This window comes from Coregonus lavaretus, assembly GCF_964263955.1.
Source record: "Coregonus lavaretus genome assembly, chromosome: 7".
Classification (NCBI taxonomy): Eukaryota; Metazoa; Chordata; class Actinopteri; order Salmoniformes; family Salmonidae; genus Coregonus; species Coregonus lavaretus.
In genome coordinates, this window is record NC_139994.1 from 34,072,156 (window position 1) to 34,091,436 (window position 19,281).

The 19,281-nt window shown below is 42.6% G+C and overlaps 1 pseudogene across 1 annotated transcript; it reads right to left on the minus strand.

The window, feature by feature from the left end:
• Positions 1–626: 626 nt before the first annotated feature.
• LOC311132506 (protein C-mannosyl-transferase DPY19L1-like) lies at positions 627–19,121 on the minus strand (annotated as a pseudogene). The gene is made up of 16 exons (XR_014615358.1): positions 19,032–19,121; positions 18,686–18,828; positions 18,345–18,451; positions 18,121–18,214; positions 16,689–16,746; positions 16,403–16,494; positions 16,115–16,214; positions 9,331–9,432; positions 9,164–9,235; positions 8,998–9,074; positions 8,815–8,839; positions 6,989–7,108; positions 6,484–6,651; positions 6,152–6,251; positions 5,917–6,042; positions 627–834 (listed from the first exon to the last, which is right to left on the minus strand). The product of XR_014615358.1 is annotated as a protein C-mannosyl-transferase DPY19L1-like (transcript).
• Between the last annotated feature and the right edge of the window lie 160 nt (positions 19,122–19,281).

Here is a 19,281-nt window from a genome sequence, read left to right on the forward strand (position 1 = left end):
TGTACGCAGTAAGTACAACTCATTGTAGAACACAAATGGTATTGCAGTGCAATGGATTCCATTGGTATTATATGATCTGTACCATAAATAATATATTATGGCTCTGATCTGTACTATAGAAACAGGGTGTTCTTTAGGACCATGTATTACACTGACCTCACTACTGCTGTCAGTCAAGCAGAGAACATTCTCCTGCAATATGTTGTTGAATACGATTAAACATGTAGAATGGAAACTATTTTTTGTAAGTGTTGATGGAAAGGAATTAAAAGTAAATTAAATGTATGTTGTTTCTCTCTGCATATTTAAGCCAGGCACAAAGCACAGCATCAGTATGTGAAAGTACACAGTGTACAATGCAGATTGTGACTCCCAAACGCCTACCAACTCGCTTGGAGGGCCCTCCGTTGTCACGTATTGCTGGCAAAACTCAGAGTTCTAATTAGCTTCTATACCCATAATTTTCAGTCCCTCAGCTTTGGGACACTTGTGCATATGGAGGGGCCAGGGAACAGGGTGATTTGGGATTCAGCTAGAGCTGTTTAAGCTTTTCAAGAGATTAAGGCATTATCCTGTATTGTAGAGATTAAAGAAAAACACCAGACTAAGGAAATTGAGATTGAAGGTGAAATGTAATGTTTAATCAAAATGATATCCCTGTATTAAAGGTCATATTTGGCAGCTTTGGGGATTTTCAGCACTTTGTAGACTTTGTTCTCAAACATTGTGGTGAAGTGCGGCCAGGAGTCGATGGACAGGAGGGAACATAGTGGCAACTTTCCCCTGTTCTCCTGATCCTCCACGTCCCAGATCTTAGGCATGCTGCAGCCTGGCCTGTGAAGTGTAGCACAGTTAGATGGGAATCACAGTGAGATAACATAGTACAGGGCTTTGTTCATTATGCACCAAATGGAAGAAAACTGACTGAAATAGGGAGGGAAAGTGACCAATAAGAAACTTGTTTTCATTTTCTATTGCAAAACATTTTGCTACGGTCTGCTTAATAATCAAATCAAATTGTATGTCACATGTTTCGTAAACAGGTGTAGACTAACAGTGAAATGCTTACTTACAGGCCCTTCCCAACAATGCAGAGAAAAACTGATATAAATAACAGAAAAATAAACATAATAACAAGGAATAAATACACAATGAGTAAAATGTTTTATATATACAGTACCAGCCAAATGTTTGGACACACCTACTCAGTTTCTTTATTTTTACTATTTTCTACATTGTAGAATAATAGTGAAGACATCACAACAATGAAATAACACATATGGAATCATGTAGTAACCAAAAAAAGTGTTAAACAAATCAAAATACATTTTATATTTGAGATTCTTCAAAGTAGCCACCCTTTGCCTTGATGACAGTTTTGCACACTCTTGGCGTTCTCTCAACCAGCTTCATGAGGTAGTCACCTGGAATGCATTTCAATTAACAGGTGTGCCTTCTTAAAAGTTAATTTGTGGAATTTCTTTCCTTCTTAATGCGTTTGAGCCAATCAGTTGTGTTGTGACAAGGTAAGTGGGGTATACAGAAGATAGCCCTATTTATGGCAAGAACAGCTCAAATAAGCAAAGAGAAACGACAGTCCATCATTACTTTAAGACATGAAGGTCAGTCAATCCGGAAAATTTCAAGAACTTTGAAAGTTTCTTCAAGTGCAGTCGCAAATACCATCAAGCGCTATGATGAAACTGGCTCTCATGAGGACCGCCACAGGAATGGAAGACCCAGAGTTACCTCTGCTGCAGAGGATGAGTTCATTAGAGTTAACTGCAGACCAAATAAATGCTTCACAGAGTTCAAGTCACAGACACATCTCAACATCAACTGTTCAGAGGAGACTGCGTGAATCAGGCCTTCATGGTCGAATTGCTGCAAAGAAACCACTACTAAAGGACACCAATAAGAAGAAGAGACTTGCTTGGGCCAAGAAACACGGTGGAAATCTGTCCTTTGGTCTGATGAGTCCAAATGTGCGATTTTTGGTTCCATTCTTTGCATCTTCAAAGTGGTAGGCATGTTGTGTAAATCAAATGATACAAACCCCAAAAAAATCTATTTAAATTACAGGTTGTAATGCAACAAAATAGGAAAAACACTAAGGGGGATGAATACTTTTGCAAGGCACTGTACATGATTCGATATGTGTTATTTCATAGTTTTGATGTCTTCACTATTATTCTACAATGTAGAAAATAGGAAAAAATAAAGAAAAACCCTTGAATGAGTAGGTGTGTCCAAACTTTTGATTGGTACTGTATATATATATATATATATATATATATATATATATATACAGTGCCCTCCACTATTATTGGCACCCCTGTTTAAAGATGTGGTCGAGGACATGCAAGGAAAAAGCCTTTTCTCACTAACACTCACAAACGTAAACGTCTGGAGTTTGCTAAGCGGCACTGGGACTTCAACTGGGATCGTGTGCTTTGGTCAGATGAGACTAAGATTGAGCTTTTTGGCAACAAACACTCTAAGTGGGTCTGGCATAAAACAAAAGATGAGTATGCCGAAAAGCACCTCATGCCCACCGTAAAGTATGGTGGAGGATCTGTGATGCTGTGGGCCTGTTTCTCTTCCAAAGGCCCTGGGAACCTTGTTAGGGTGCATGGCATTATGAACGCTTTGAACTACCAGGAAATTTTAAATAAAAACCTGATGGCCTCTGCCAGAAAGCTGAAGATGGGTCGTCATTGGGTCTTTCAGCAGGATAATGATCCAAAACATGTGGCAAAATCTACACAAAAATGGTTCAGCAGTCACAAACTCAAGGTCCTCCCATGGCCATCTCAGTCCCCAGACCTCAACCCAATCGAAAACCTGTGGGGCGAGCTAAAGAGGAGAGTGCATAAGAGAGAGGACCCAGGACACTGGATGATCTAGAAAGATTGTGCAAAGAAGAATGGTCAAAGATCCCTCTCTCTGTGTTCTCCAATCTTGTGAAATGTTATAGGAGGAGATTAAGTGCTGTCTTGTTGGCAAAAGGGGGTTGTACAAAGTATTAACATCAGGGGTGCCAATAATTGTGGGACACATGATTTCAAGTTTTTTTTCTTTCTAAATGTGTGATTTTTTTTTTTTTACACCAAAGTAATGTACTTAAATAAAAGGTTGGATTTTTCTCTTTTTTTGCATTTGGGTTCTATGTTGTTTAAAAAAACAAAGAGAATTTTTGGAAGTCCTCGACCACATCTTAAACAGGGGTGCCAATAATTGTGGAGGGCACTGTGTATATATATATATATATATATATATATATATATATATATATATATATATATATTTATGGGGTAGATCAGCTTTAATATTTCAGATAGATTGTGGCTTCCATCAATGTAATTGTCTGCATCATTTCCAATACTCCCTGACAAAGGCCATGTACCCGAAATGTGTCAGAGTTTTTTATTTTTTACTATGTTTCCATTGAACATGGCATACAAATAAAGGCATTTTAATTAATTATATGAAGAGTGCCTTGATCCTCCTTTCTTTTTGATGACCAATTTACCCCTTATACCAAAGAGCACCTTCAGTCTACCAAAACCTACTATTGTGTACCTTAGCAGTGCTTTGTTTCCTTCGTTCTTTCTACAACCCCATATATATTTCTTGTAAATAAATACACTATATATACATAAGTATGTGGACACCCCTTCAAATTAGTGGATTCGGCTAGTTCAGCCACACCCGTTGCTGACAGGTGTATAAAATCGAGCACACAGCCATGCAATCTCCATAGACAAACATTGGCAGTAGAATGGCCTTACTGAAGAGCTCAGTGGTAGGCCACACAAGTTCACAGAACGGGACCGCCGAGTGCTGAAGCGCGTAGTGCGTAAAAATCGTCTGTCCCAGGCCACTAGGAACGCCACCTCTGGGTGAGCAATTTCTTGTTTGCTTCTGGCCCTATACAGCTCGTTGAGTGATGTCTTAGTGCCAGCATCGGTTTGTGGTGGTAAACAGCTGCAAAAAATATAGATAAACTGTCTTGGTAAATAGTATGATCTACAGCTTATCATGAGGTATTCTAACTCAGCCGAACAGAACCTCAAGACTTCCTTAATATTAGAGATCGCGCACCAGTTGTTAACAAAGAGACACACACCACCTCCCCTGAGCTTCCCCGACGCCACCGTTCTGTCGTGCCGATGTATAGAAAAACCATCTCGATTTATATTTACCATGTCCTTGTTCAGCCACGACTTGGAGAAACATAGGATATTACTGTTCTTCCGATCACGTTGATAGGATAGTCTCGAACGGAGCTCATCCTGATTATTCTCCAGTTATTGCACGTTCGCCAATAGAACGAAGGGTAGAGGTGATTTATCCAGTCTCCGACATAGTCTCGTCAGGTATCCCGCACGCTGGCCTCTATAGTGATTCCTGGTCATGGCTCACATCAACACCATTATCCCAGAAATCCTAGACCCACTCCAATTTGCATAGCGCCCCAACAGATCCACAGTTGATGCACTCTATTGCACTCCACACTGCCCTTTCCCACCTGCACAAGAGGAACACCTACGTGAGAATGCTCTTAATTGACTATATCTCAGCATTCAACACCATAGTGCCCTCAAAGCTCATCACTAAGCTAAGGACCCTGGGACTAAACACCTCCCTCTGCAACTGGATCCTGGACTTCCTGACGGGCCGCCCCCAGGTTAGTAAGGGTAGGTAACAACACATCTGCCACGCTGATCAACAACACAGGGGCCCCTCAGGGGTGCGTGCTCAGTCCCCTCCTGTACTCCCTGTTCACCCATGACTGCATGGCCAGGCACGACTCCAACACCATCATTAAGTTTGCCGACGACACAACAGTGGTAGGCCTGATCACCGACAACGATGAGACAGCCTATAGGGAGGAGGTCAGAGACCTTGCCGTGTGGTGCCAGGATAACAACCTCTCCCTCAATGTGATCAAGACAAGGGAGATGATTGTGGACTACAGGAAAAAAAAGAGGACTGAGCACGCCCCCATTCTCATCGACAGGTTGAGAGCTTCAAGTTCCTTGGGGTCCACATCACCAACAAACTATCATGGTCCAAACACCCCAAGACAGTCGTGAAGAGGGCACGACAAAGCCTAATGCCACCCAGGACCTCTATGCCAGGCGGTGTCAGAGGACGGCACTAAAAATTGTCAAAGACTCCAGCAACGCTAGTCATAGACTGTTCTCTCTGCTACCGCACGGCAAGCGGTACCGGAGCGCCAAGTCTAGGGCCAAAAGGCTTCTTAACAGCTTTTACCCCGAAGTCATAAGACTCCTGAACAGCTAATCATGACTACCCAGACTATTTGCATTGCCCCCCCACCCCACCCCAACCCCCTCTTTTACGCTGCAGCTACTCAACCCACATGTACATATTACCTAAATTACCTCGACTAACCGGTGCCCCCGCACATTGACTCTGTACCGGTACCCCCTGTATATAGCCTCCCTTCTGTTATTTTATTTTTCTGCTGCTCTTTAATTATTTGCAATGTTTTATTTAACACTTTTCCCCCCCCTTTCTTAAAAAAACTGCATTTTTGGTTAAGGGCTTGTAAGTAAGCATTTCACTGTTGTATTCGGCGCATGTGGCAAATACATTTTGATTTGATTTGATTCAAGTGTCAGGGATTTGGGCCTGGTCCGGGATAATAAATATGTATTTTGCCTCTGACTCATTGAAGTAGAAGTCCTTCGTCCAAATCGAGGTTAGTGATAGCTGTTCTGATACCCAGAAGCTATTTTCGGTCATAGGAAACGATGGCGGTAACATTATGTACAAGAAAACTTAAGATCAGCGCCCCAAGAAATATACAAAATAGCACAATTGGTCAGGATCTCGTAAAACGGCCGCTATTCCCTCCATCGCCATTACTTATACCACCCTGTTTACCTGGAGCGTTGGTTACACCAGGAGTCCTCCAAGATGAAGTAGTCTGCCTGCAGCTGCATCAGATTTCTCTTTATCTCCTTGGCTGGTTTATGACTGTACATAGTGTACACCAACTTGGTCCTCTCCCTGTGGGAATATATTATACCTCATTTAGTGACAGAAACACAATGGGTGGTGCTTCATCATCAGATATTGTTGCAATGCATAACCCATAGGGGAATCGTGCCAGTCTTACCTCTGCCAAGTGTCCTCGTAGTGGGGATGATTCACGATGGCTCTACCAGTGGACAGTTTCACACTCGCCATGGTTGGCATAGAGCCCGCAAACACAGCATCTTGGAACACACACAAATACAATTGAATGTAACTTTCTTCAGCCCATCCCTTGTATCCGTCCCTTCATTTTTAGCATTACAATAATTACACTAATTCAGATCAACCTATATAGTAATGCATCTACAGAGCTTAGTAGCAACTGAACTAGCTCAGCCTTCTACTGTATGCCCACTCATTTCTTGCCCCCAAAAAGCACACACTAGGCATAAGTCGTAACATGACATGACTCACTGGCCATGGTGTTGGCATTGATCCACTCCAGGAGCTGCTCCTGAGGCAGGTTGCTGAAGTCTCCCATGATTCCTCGCTGGCTCTGGTAGTTGGCTAGATGGCCATGATGGACAGGATGCCAAAAACAGTGATGTGGCGCTTGAAGTGCTCCCCTATCCAGCCAAACAACTGCGGAGCATTGGAGAACGTATATACCGGTAGATCAATTATCAGGCGGACTTTATTATAAATCCATTCACAAGGACATTTGATTTGGCAGACGTTTTTCACTATGATGTGCTCTGACTGCCTGGACCAGAGTCCAGTTACTAACCCTAACACTGACTGTGATGGAGTACTAATAAGATATTAATTTGGTTCACTGCACTAGCCACCTGTCCGCTCTTTACGCTAGATCAGCATGGCTTCTATAGCTGGAATGAGGGAGGTCCAATTAAGGAAAATGGAAAGGGTCCCACGTGATTTCTATTGTCTCTCCATGTCTGTCTGTCTACAGACGTCTCACCTCTCTAGAGCAGATCAGGGAGGCCATGATGCACATGAGTGGCGCCAGAAAAAGTTTGATTCTCATGACCAGGATCGCCAGCACGGCAAAGGCCACCAGCTGCAGACTATGGTACACCATCTGACACACACACGGGCAGGGAAACACAATGGAAGTTATGAGTGCTGTAATGAGTCATTGGAGGGAATTGGTGTCGACATTATCCCCTGATGCGACATTTTCTCTGATTATATACATTACCCACTGCATTAAGGATTGTGCCTTCAAGGAAAATACAGTGAGGGAAAAAAGTATTTGATCCCCTGCTGATTTTGAACGTTTTCCCACTGACAAAGAAATGATCAGTCTTTTAACGGTAGGTTTATTTGAACAGTGAGAGACAGAATAACAACAAAAAAATCCAGAAAGACGCATGTCAAAAATTTTATAAATTGATTTGCATTTTAATGAGGGAAATACGTTTTTGACCCCCTCTCAATCAGAAAGATTTCTGGCTCCCAGTTGTCTTTTATACAGGTAACGAGCTGAGATTAGGAGCGCACTCTTAAAGGGAGTGCTCCTAATCTCAGCATGTTACCTGTATAAAAGACACCTGTCCACAGAAGCAATCAATCAATCAGATTTCAAACGATTGTAGACCTACACAAGGCTGGAATGGGCTACAAGACCATTGTAGCTTGGTGAGAAGGTGACATGCAAGATCTCACCTTGTGGAGTTGCAATGATCATGAGAATGGTGAATAATCAGCCCAGAACTACGCGAGAGGATCTTGTCAATGATCTCAAGGCAGCTGGGACCATAGTCACCAAGAAAACAATTGGTAACACACTACGCCGTGAAGGACTGAAATCCTGCAGTGCCCGCAAGGTCCCCCTGCTCAAGAAAGCACATATACAGGGCCGTCTGAAGTTTGCCAATGAACATCTGAAAGATTCAGAGGAGAACTGGGTGAAAGTGTTGTGGTCAGATGAGACCCAAATCCAGGTCTTTGGCATCAACTCAACTCGCCGTGTTTGGAGGAGGAGGAATGCTGCCTATGACCCCAAGAACACCATCCCCACTGTCAGACATGGAGGTGGAAACATTATGCTTTGGGGGTGTTTTTCTGCTAAGGGGACAGGACAACTTCACCGCATCAAAGGGACGATGGACGGGGCCATGTACTGTCAAATCTTGGGTGAGAACCTCCTTCCCTCAACCAGGGCATTGAAAATGGGTCGTGGATGGGTATTCCAGCATGACAATGACCCAAAACACACAGCCAAGGCAACAAAGGAGTGGCTCAAGAAGCACATTAAGGTACTGGAGTGGCCTAGCCAGTCTCCAGACCTTAATCCCATAGAAAATCTGTGGAGGGAGCTGAAGGTTCGAGTTGCCAAACGTCAGCCTCGAAACCTTAATGACTTGGAGAAGATCTGCAAAGAGGAGTGGAACAAAATCCCTCCTGAGATGTGTGCAAACCTGGTGGCCAACTACAAGAAACGTCTGACCTCTGTGATTGCCAACAAGGGTTTTGCCACCAAATACTAAGTCATGTTTTGCAGAGGGGTCAAATACTTATTTCCCTCATTAAAATGCAAATCAATTTATAACATTTTTGACATGCGTTTTTCTGGATTTTTTTGTTGTTATTCTGTCTCTCACTGTTCAAATAAACCTACTATTCAAATTATAGACTGATCATGTCTTTGTCAGTGGGCAAACGTACAAAATCAGCAGGGGATCAAATATTTCTTCCCTCACTGTAGCTGCAATCTATTTATTTATTTATTTTACATATGGGCTGTTGGTTTGAAAGTGAAAATAAGTAGCTAAGTTGACTTACCTCCCCATTAGCAAACTGTGCCGTCCTAAAATATGATAGAAGTGTTTGCATGAGTCACACACACCACAACAATGTTGCAAGAAGTGATCAGTGCTCGGTCTGTATACCATAAAGACAATAGGTGGAGCCCGTGTTCAATTAATATAATACTTGATGCTACTTGTTGCATTATAAAATACTTACTGCTTAGTGTCAATATCGATATCTTCTTTAGAGTCAACTCTCTCACGCCTAACAGAGCTCCAGACTTCTTTAATTGCCTAGAGAAAAATAATTACAAATATTACATTAGACAAACAAATGGACTTATAAGAGCTGCAATGTTAAAGTGGAGAAAAATGTGTCTCACCTTTCCAGAAATGATGGCCACAATAACTATGTTTACCAGGAGTATCAACATCTTAACGTATCCCAACAAAGTCTGTAAACAGAATTGAGTATCAGAAAACCACTTACAGACATCAAATATAAATATCTACAGCTAAATAATAGCGTCAAAAATGTAATTAAACATACCTCCAGCTCCATAAAGTCGAACTCTGCAACACAGGTATACATCAACGTGTGGAAATCCTTGTAGTTGGTAAACTTGGATCTGATCAAGTTGCCAATGTGAGCCTGTGGGAGATATAGAGAAAAACACAGTGAGGTTAAAGTCACCCGGACACACACACCTTTATATGGAAACATTGAAACAGGAAGTGTGAGCCTGACATTAAATGAGTAGACTGCTTCAGTGAACAACAATTGTGGGGAACAACTAACATTTTATTTTTATTTCATGAGTCACTCATAGCCCAAGTTGATAACATGCTGAATCATAGGCGGAATTGCCACAGGGGATGGGGGGACATGTCCCACCAATATTCAGAACAGGTCTACATCATAAGCAATGGCAAAATGTGTAGAATTGCAGGAAATTTGCTTTTAATAACTGTCCAGTGTTCCCAGATTTCTATTAAATATGACCTATAATTAATTACAACAGAGTGAAATAGTTTTCCTTCCAAAAAATGGTAATCAAGTACACTATACAGTGCATTCGGAAAGTATTTAGACCCCTTGACTTTTTCCACATTTTGTTACATTACAGCCTTATTCTAAAATGGATTAAATTAATACAAAATCTCAGCAATCTACACGCAATACCCCATAATGACCAACCGAAAACAGGTTGTAGACATTTTTGCTAATTTACAACAAATAAAAAACTGAAATACTTTATTTACATAAGTATTCAGACCCTTTGCTATGAGACTCGAAATTGAGCTCAGGTGCATTCTGTTTCAATTGGTCATCCTTGGGATGTTTCTAGAACTTGATTGGAGTCCATCTGTGGTAAATTCAATTGATTGGACATGATTTGGAAAGGCACACACCTGTCTATATAAAGGTCCCACAGTTGACAGTGCATGTCAGAGCAAAAACCAAGCCATAAGGTCGAAGCAATTGTCCGTAGAGCTCCGAGACAGATCTGGGGAAGGGTACCAAAAAATTTCTGCATCAGTGAAGGTCCCCAAGAACACAGTGGCCTCGTCATTCTTAAATGGAAGATGTTTGGAACCACCAAGATTCTTACTAGAGCTGGCCACCCGGCCAAACTGAGCAATTGGGGGAGAAGGGCCTTGGTCAGGGAGGTGACCAAGAACTCGATGGTCAATCTGACAGAGCTTTAGAGTTCCTCTGTGGAGATGGGAGAACCTTCCAGAAGAACAACCATCTCTGAAGCACTCCACCAATCAGGTCTTTATGGTAGAGTGGCCAGACGGAAGCCACTCCTCAGTAAAAGTCACATGACAGCCCACTTGGAGTTTTCAAAAAGGCACCTAAAGACTGTCAGACCATGAGAAACAAGATTCTCTGGTCTGATGAAACCAAGATTGAACTCTTTGGCCTGAATGCCAAGCGTCATGTCTGGAGGAAACCGGGCACCATTCCTACGGTGAAGCATGGTGGTGGCAGCATGGACTGGGAAACTGGTCAGGATCGAGGCAAAGATGAACGGAGCAAAGTACAGAGAGATCCTTGATGAAAACCTGCTCCAGAGCGCTCAGGACCTCAGACTGGGGCGAAGGTTCACCTTCCAACAGGACAACGACCCTAAGCACACAGCCAAGACAACGCAGGAGTGGCATCAGGACAACTCTCTGAATGTTCTTGATTGGCCCAGCGAGAGCCCGGACTTCTCTGGAGAGACCTGAAAATAGCTGTGCAGCAACGCTCCCCATCCAACCTGACAGAGCTTGAGAGGATCTGCAGAAAGGAATGGGAGAAACTCCCCCAAATTCAGGTGTTCCAAGCTTGTAGCGTCATACCCAAGAAGACTTGCGGCTGTAATCGCTGCCAAAGGTGCTTCAACAAAGTACTGAGTAAAGGCTCTGAATACTTATGTAAATGTTATATCCAGTTTGTTTTTTTAACACATTTGCTAAAATTCTAAAAATGTGTTTTTGCTTTGTAATTATGGGGTATTGTGTGTAAATTGATGAGGGAAAAAAAACAATTTAATCAATTTCAGAACAAGGCTGTAACGTAAAACATTTTGGAAAAAGTCAAAGGGGTCTGAATACTTTCGAATGCACTGTATATATACAAAAGTATGTAGACACCCCTTCAAATTTGTGGATTCGGCTATTTTTAGCCACACCCGTTGCTGACAGGTGTATAGAATTGAGCACACAGCCATGAAATCTCCATAGACAAACATTGGCAGTAGAATGGCCCTAATAAAGAGCTCAGTGACTTTCAATGTGGCACCGTCATAGGATGCCACATTTCCAACAAGTCAATTCGTCAAATTTCTGCCCTGCTAGAGCTGCCCGTGTCAACTGTAAGTGCTGTTATTGTGAAATGGAAATGTCTTTGAGCAACAACGGCTCAGCCAAGAAGTGGTATGCCACACAAGCTCACAGAACGGGACCGCCGAGTGCTGACGCGCATATCGCGTACAAATCTGTCCTCGGTTGCAACACTCACTACCGAGTTCCAAACTGCATCTGGAAGCAACTTCAGCACAATAACTGTTCGTCGGGAGCTTCATGAAATTGGTTTCCATGGCCGAGCAGCCACACACAAGCCTAAATTCACCATGCGCAATGCCAAGCGTCGGCTGGAGTGGTGTAAAGCTCGCCGCCATTGGACTCTGGAGCAGTGGAAACGCGTTCTCTGGAGTGATGAAACACGCTTCACCATCTGGCAGTCCGACGAATCTGGGTTTGGCGGATGCCAGGAGAACCCTAACTGCCCCAATGCATAGTGCCAACTGTAAAGTTTGGTGGAGGACGAATAATGGTCTGTGGCTGTTTTTCATGGTTTGGGCTAGGCCCCTTAGTTCCAGTGAAATGTTAACGCTACAACATACAATTACACCATTCTGTGCTTCCATCTTTGAGGCAACAGTTTGGGGAAGGCCTTTCATGTTTCAGCATGACAATGCCCCCGTGCACAAAACGAGGTCATACAGAAATGGTTTGTCGAGATCAGTGTGGAAGAACTTGACTGGCCTACACAGATCCCTGACCTCAACCCCATCAAACACCTTTGGGATGAATTTAAACGCCAGGTCTAATTGCCCAACATCAGTCCCTGACCTCACTAATGCTCTTGTGGCTGAATGGAAGCAAGTCACCGCAGCAATGTTACAACATCTAGTGGAAAGCCTATCCAGAAGAGTGGAGGCTGTTATAGCAGCAAAGGGGGGACCAACTACATATTAATGCCCATGATTTTGGAATGAGATGTTTGATGAGCAGGTGTCCACATACTTTTGGTCATGTAGTGTATGTTAAAAAGCAGCTTTTCTGTGTTGGAATGGTGGGTGACCAATAATAAAAATATTTATGTGAGTACACCGCTGATTGGCCAGCTCATCCTCTATGAGGAAATAGCAAGCATTTTTTAAACGTTTGAGGTGGAGTTTTTTAAGTATTGTTTTCCCCTCCATTTTCTGATTTGGCCACAAATGCAAGTACAGTGGGGAAAAAAAGTATTTAGTCAGCCACCAATTGTGCAAGTTCTCCCACTTAAAAAGATGAGAGAGGCCTGTAATTTTCATCATAGGTACACGTCAACTATGACAGACAAATTGAGAAAAAAAGATCCAGAAAATCCCATTGTAGGATTTTTAATGAATTTATTTGCAAATTATGGTGGAAAATAAGTATTTGGTCACCTACAAACAAGCAAGATTTCTGGCTCTCACAGACCTGTAACTTCTTCTTTAAGAGGCTCCTCTGTCCTCCACTCGTTACCTGTATTAATGGCACCTGTTTGAACTTGTTATCAGTATAAAAGACACCTGTCCACAACGTCAAACAGTCACACTCCAAACTCCACAATGGCCAAGACCAAAGAGCTGTCAAAGAACACCAAAAACAAAATTGTAGACCTGCACCAGGCTGGGAAGACTGAATCTGCAATAGGTAAGCAGCTTGGTTTGAAGAAATCAACTGTGGGAGCAATTATTAGGAAATGGAAGACATACAAGACCACTGATAATCTCCCTCGATCTGGGGCTCCACGCAAGATCTCACCCCGTGGGGTCAAAATGATCACAAGAACGGTGAGCAAAAATCCCAGAACCACACGGGGGGACCTAGTGAATGACCTGCAGAGAGCTGGGACCAAAGTAACAAAGCCTACCATCAGTAACACACTACGCCGCCAGGGACTCAAATCCTGCAGTGCGAGACGTGTTTCCCCCTGCTTAAGCCAGTACATGTCCAGGCCCGTCTGAAGTGCATTTGGATGATCCAGAAGAGGATTGGGAGAATGTCATATGGTCAGATGAAACCAAAATATAACTTTTTGGTAAAAACTCAACTCGTCATGTTTGGAGGACAAAGAATGCTGAGTTGCATCCAAAGAACACCATACCTACTGTGAAGCATGGGGGTGGAAACATCATGATTTGGGGCTGTTTTTCTGCAAAGGGACCAGGACGACTGATCCGTGTAAAGGAAAGAATGAATGGGGTCATGTATCGTGAGATTTTGAGTGAAACCCTCCTTCCATCAGCAAGGGCATTGAAGATGAAACGTGGCTGGGTCTTTCAGCATGACAATGATCCCAAACACACCGCCCGGGCAACGAAGGAGTGGCTTCGTAAGAAGCATTTCAAGGTCCTGGAGTGGCCTAGCCAGTCTCCAGATCTCAACCCCATAGAAAATCTTTGGAGGGAGTTGAAAGTCTGTGTTGCCCAGCGACAGCCCCAAAACATCACTGCTCTAGAGGAGATCTGCATGGAGGAATGGGCCAAAATACCAGCAACAGTGTGTGAAAACCTTGTGAAGACTTACAGAAAACGTTTGACCTGTGTCATTGCCAACAAAGGGTATATAACAAAGTATTGAGAAACTTTTGTTATTGACCAAATACTTATTTTCCACCATCATATGCCAATAAATTCATTAAAAATCCTACAATGTGATTTTCTGGATTTTTTTTTCTCATTTTGTCTGTCATAGTTGACGTGTACCTATGATGAAAATTACAGGCCTCTCTAATCTTTTTAAGTGGGAGAACTTGCACAATTGGTGGCTGACTAAATACTTTTTTTCCCCACTGTATAGGATGAGTCAACAACATTATTTGGGTATGAGTTAACAGAACAGGGGCGGTGTGTTCATTAGGGCGATATGGGCGACGCACTGCCAAACGGGAAAAGGAAGGGATTTTTTTTCTAATCAATTATATCACGGCAACAGTAGTTATCAGTGTTCTAATCTAGACGTCTGATCTGCCACTAAATGTCCAATCAGGCTAAAGTCGTGCTTCAAATGGACCCGCCCCTTTTGGGGCGATTTCAGTCAGGTTGAAAATCGCCCCAGAAGTCTCTCATAGACTCTCATGTAAAATCTTTTTTTTTTCAAATATCAGAGCTTTCAATACAATCTCTATGGGTTCCGGGAGGGCTTGCACTTACGCGCTTTCGTCATACGTAACATAACCATGAACGTAACTAAGAAAAGAGCGGGTAGCAGCGTCAATCAATTCACGTACTACTGTCAAGATGGCTAGCGTTCAGTGCAACTCGATTGTCTCTTTGAAATAAGTTCCTTTTTGTCGGCGAACAAATCAAGATAAATTGGCAACGAAACAATTAGGACCTCCCAGACCAAATTTAATAATTCAACAGGTTTCTACTAAAGGGGGAAAGTCCTACACCCGAGGATCTTACAAAAATTGGTACGAACGAAAAACCTGGCTAGCAGGCTGCGATGTAGCTAATGCAGTCTTCTGCTACCCCTGCTTACTCTTTCACCCTGAAGGCGGCACGGCAGACAGCACCGCTTGGACAGCGACTGGTGTAACGGACATGCACCATCTTTCAGAAAAGATTAAGAAACATGAGCTGTCAAAGACCCACATGGATAGCTGTTTGAGATTGTCTGCTTTGGGGAGAGTGAACATTGCCACTCAACTGGATGAGGGATACAGGCTAGCTGTCCGCCGCCACAACGATGAGGTTAGCAAGAACCGCCACACATATTTTTCTTGGACTTGTCAACTTTGTGGCACAATTAGATGAGGTGTTTTATGGAAATGCATATTGTTTATGCAGTGTTGAGGAATGTGAAAGAACACCCTTGATTATTTTTACTGTGATAACTTATTTTGCTTTTGTAAGCCAACACTTTTGAGATCAGTCAATAAATGCTTCTGGTATTGACTTATATGCTGCCCCTGTCTTCATGTTGTTGCTGGACATATCTTTTTTAAAATGTGTGTAGGTCACCTAAATCATCAGAAAAATTGCCCCCCCTGAGAATTTTTTCAGGAGCCGCCACTGTAACAGAATATTAACTTTTAAAAAGAGAGATTTTCACTGGACAGTTACTTTAAAACTACAAAATGTTCTCTTAACAGCAGAAAATTAGCTTTAAAAATGCAACATTTCTCACATCCTCATTGCAGAATGTGAAGAATAGCATGAGATGAGCTATTAAACAGCACATTTGTCTTTCTGCCCCATGGCAAAATGTGTAGAAATGCAGGAAATTTGCTTTAAAAATGCAACATTTTCTCTCAGCCTCATGACAAATAACATTGTTCACTTATCCTTCCCCTTATACTGTGTTTTCAGGGGGAAGGACCCCATCTGCTGTTTTTTGTCCCCCCCCCCATCAAATAACAGGCAAACAAGCATGCAACCTGAAGAGACAGACAACATAAGCATTTCGATTTATTGTCACGGAACCTAACTGTACAGCTGAGGATCTTCAGTCCATAAACAGAATCTTGTAAATTGACTGGTACATCCCAGGCATGCGTTTTTACCTCAGTGTGTGGATTTATTTACCTGAGTTAGCAAAACAAACTGGGCAAATGGCCAAGGAAGAAGGAACAATACATTGCAAGCACCAAGAGCTACTAGGGATCTTCCTCTAGAGTTGGAACGCCTACAAAGACGGTGCAAAGACAATAGTATTATTTGTATTAATCATCAGTGACATGTATTCATTTATTTAAGTGAATATATATCTAAGTGAATATTTATCTATAAAACACAGATAGGGTTTTGAAAAGAGTGGTGAAGCCCAAGATGGTTATAAATAGTTTAGATCAATGGCATGTGAACTGAAGATACCTGGGAATGCGTGTTAACAGCAGCATCTGCAGGACAAAGAAGGGATAGGAGAAGCTCTCCCTCAGCGGTGGAGTCCACATGACCCGAGTGCTCTGGAATACATTGCATGAGTTGAGACAGCATTCACCACCAGCCAACCCCTATGAGGATCTAAGATACAGTTTCCATACACTGTATGCAACAATCAATTTACATTCATCTCAACAAAACATGAATTGCACAGTGAGGAAACTATAATATGGATTCCACTGAGTACACAGCTCCAAAGTGTATAACTCTCTCTCACCTCTCCATGGTTGAAGAAGAGACACAGGACGGTGATGACACCTCCAAGACGACTGCCACTGGAAAGAACCCCCCCCCCCAAAAAAAAAAACAACAACATCAGATTGTCTCCTAGAGTGGCTAGGGGCACCAAAACAGCATGGATACCCAAGACAATAAACTAGCCTGGGTACCAGTCTGTTTGTGCCATCATGCCACTTCTTGTCATGGCTTACATGACAGCATGGAGTAGGAAACAGAACAAACCAGTGGTCATCGACTGGTCGATCTTCAAGGCATTCATAGTCGATCACCAAGCATTTCTGTAGAAAAGCCAAGGATTTAAAAACCAAAATTGCGCTGTTGGCGGTAGGTGCACTTGATTCAGAAGCCCTGCGCACCGGGTAAGCAAAGTGTTCCCATTTTGGACTACTTCATTTGTCTGAAAAGACTAACTCTGCCTACCCGGCGGACCGGAAGATCTGTGGCTAAATCGAGTGTGCCTACTGCACTGGCCAATCGGATAGCTCAAATCACCGTGCCTACAGCTTCCACGACCCCAGCCAAAGCAAAGTTTGATACTAGACTATGTGACATTTCATAACTTTTAAAACCATGACCAGAGAAACTGTCAAAGAATACAGCAAAGAGCTACACTTTTTATGAGTGAGTTCATGTTTAAGTTTATATTCAGCACTGTCAACACTGTTTTTATTCAACACTATCACAAAACATAAAACTCTCCCTACTTCCAATTGCGCTGCCGCTGCAATGAATGAGTAGCCAAGTGTATCGATAGCCCTGCATTTGTATTATTATTAGCAGCTCGTCGTGTCTATTTTAATATCGAGGAATATTTCAATTTCTCTGGTCATAGGAAAAACAATTTGTGAATGAGGCAGATGCAGATGCGATTGTGGTGCGACTCGAGTTTCGCCATCAGATGCAAGACTGTGTCCCTTCTCTCTGGTCAATCTCACAACAGGAAAGGTAGGAGACAGGGACCGTGAGAGGTGGACCTTCTGCTCCTCTCTCCCTCCCTCCGCTGAGATGAATGCAGTCTTCAAAACAACTGGGAATTCGCATATCTCAGACTTCCGACTTCAGTGCGTTCAAGACAACTGGGAACTCTAAAAAAACGAGACCCGACTGGGAAAAATCGTTTTGAACGGTTGTCCAACTCGGAATTCCAAGTCGGAAACTCTGGCATCTTTCTAGACCTACGACTTTACTACCTGAAAATCACTAACGTCATCATTCCTACAGAACTGTTTTTATTAGGTTAATGTAAAAAAAATTAAGTCATTATTTTTTATTTTTTATGAGCGGTAGATCTCAGCTTGCTTTATCGACTGTGAAAGTGATCTTGACTAAGAAAAGTTTGGTGACCACTGGCACAAACAGATCTTGAACCAGGCTAGTGATAAACCATCAACAGTTTCAGAACTCTTTACCTTAGGTAAGTCCCGTAGAGGAAGAACAGGCTCATCATTACCCCATTAAGCACGAAGACACAGGACACATAGAAGTAGGCAGCATCCCCCATGCCTAGAAATGGGAGAAAATGATATTCATGGTGGTTGTCAATTTACTGTGCCTTCCAGTCCTGACAGTGTGACACACTTTGTTACTACAGGATGCTATTTACAATGCAGTTATGTTCTAGGAGTAGTTGCACCTTCACAGCTCTCTACTGGATTCAGTCCATCTCCTCTGTTGACATTCCAACATGCCTTGGTGGGGATTCCAAAGAAGTCCATGGTGCCAGTGTAAATCCTGAACAGGCTGCCGAGGAAAATATCAACAGAGAGGGGGTCACTGGAATACACACTCTGTAACAAAGATACATTAGAAGAACAATACAATATTTTTGATGTTCACTGCACTGCCAAATTAAATGATAGCCATTGTTTATCCTTTGTCTTTGTTTGGTGAAAGAAAAAAAATATCTGCAGTTGCATATTTACAAAATGATAAAATCTTGCTTGCAAAATAATATGAGATGGTTCCAACTCCTACAGTACCTCTGGGTACTGATGGAACCTCTTCAGAGCATTGATCACAAGAGGGTACTCAGAGAACCTGTCATTCATGATCAGGTGGAGCCCATGCAAATAGGATGGCGCTTTGATGAAGACCTTGAAATAGGAATAATACAGACCCTGCAAAATAAAACCAACATGTGAGTGAACTGGATGCTGAAATTGCAGATAGGCCTACTTTTGCAACAATGTCTCCATTTGTTCAGTAACATAGGATGTCAAATCTAAAGCCCTCTCGGGATGGCAGACGTGAAGCATTGAGGAACAGGAGGGAAATTAGTTAAATGTAAGTTACAATTGGCCCATCTCAACATTCCTCTTACCATTTCAGTGCGGAAAGCCATTTCTTTTTCAATTGAAGATAGGTGTGAAAAGTGTCTGTCATTTTCAAAGAGGTTTGTTAGATGAACCATAAACAAACAAAAATTCTGACATCGCATCAATCAGCAAGGGGAAGTGTCTGCCTGAATGACTCACTGACTTACTGAAGCATAGGACTCATCCATTAGACCAGAGGTTCCCAAACTTTTTCACTAGGGGCCCCCCTTCCAGCATTGGGGAACATCCCCCATC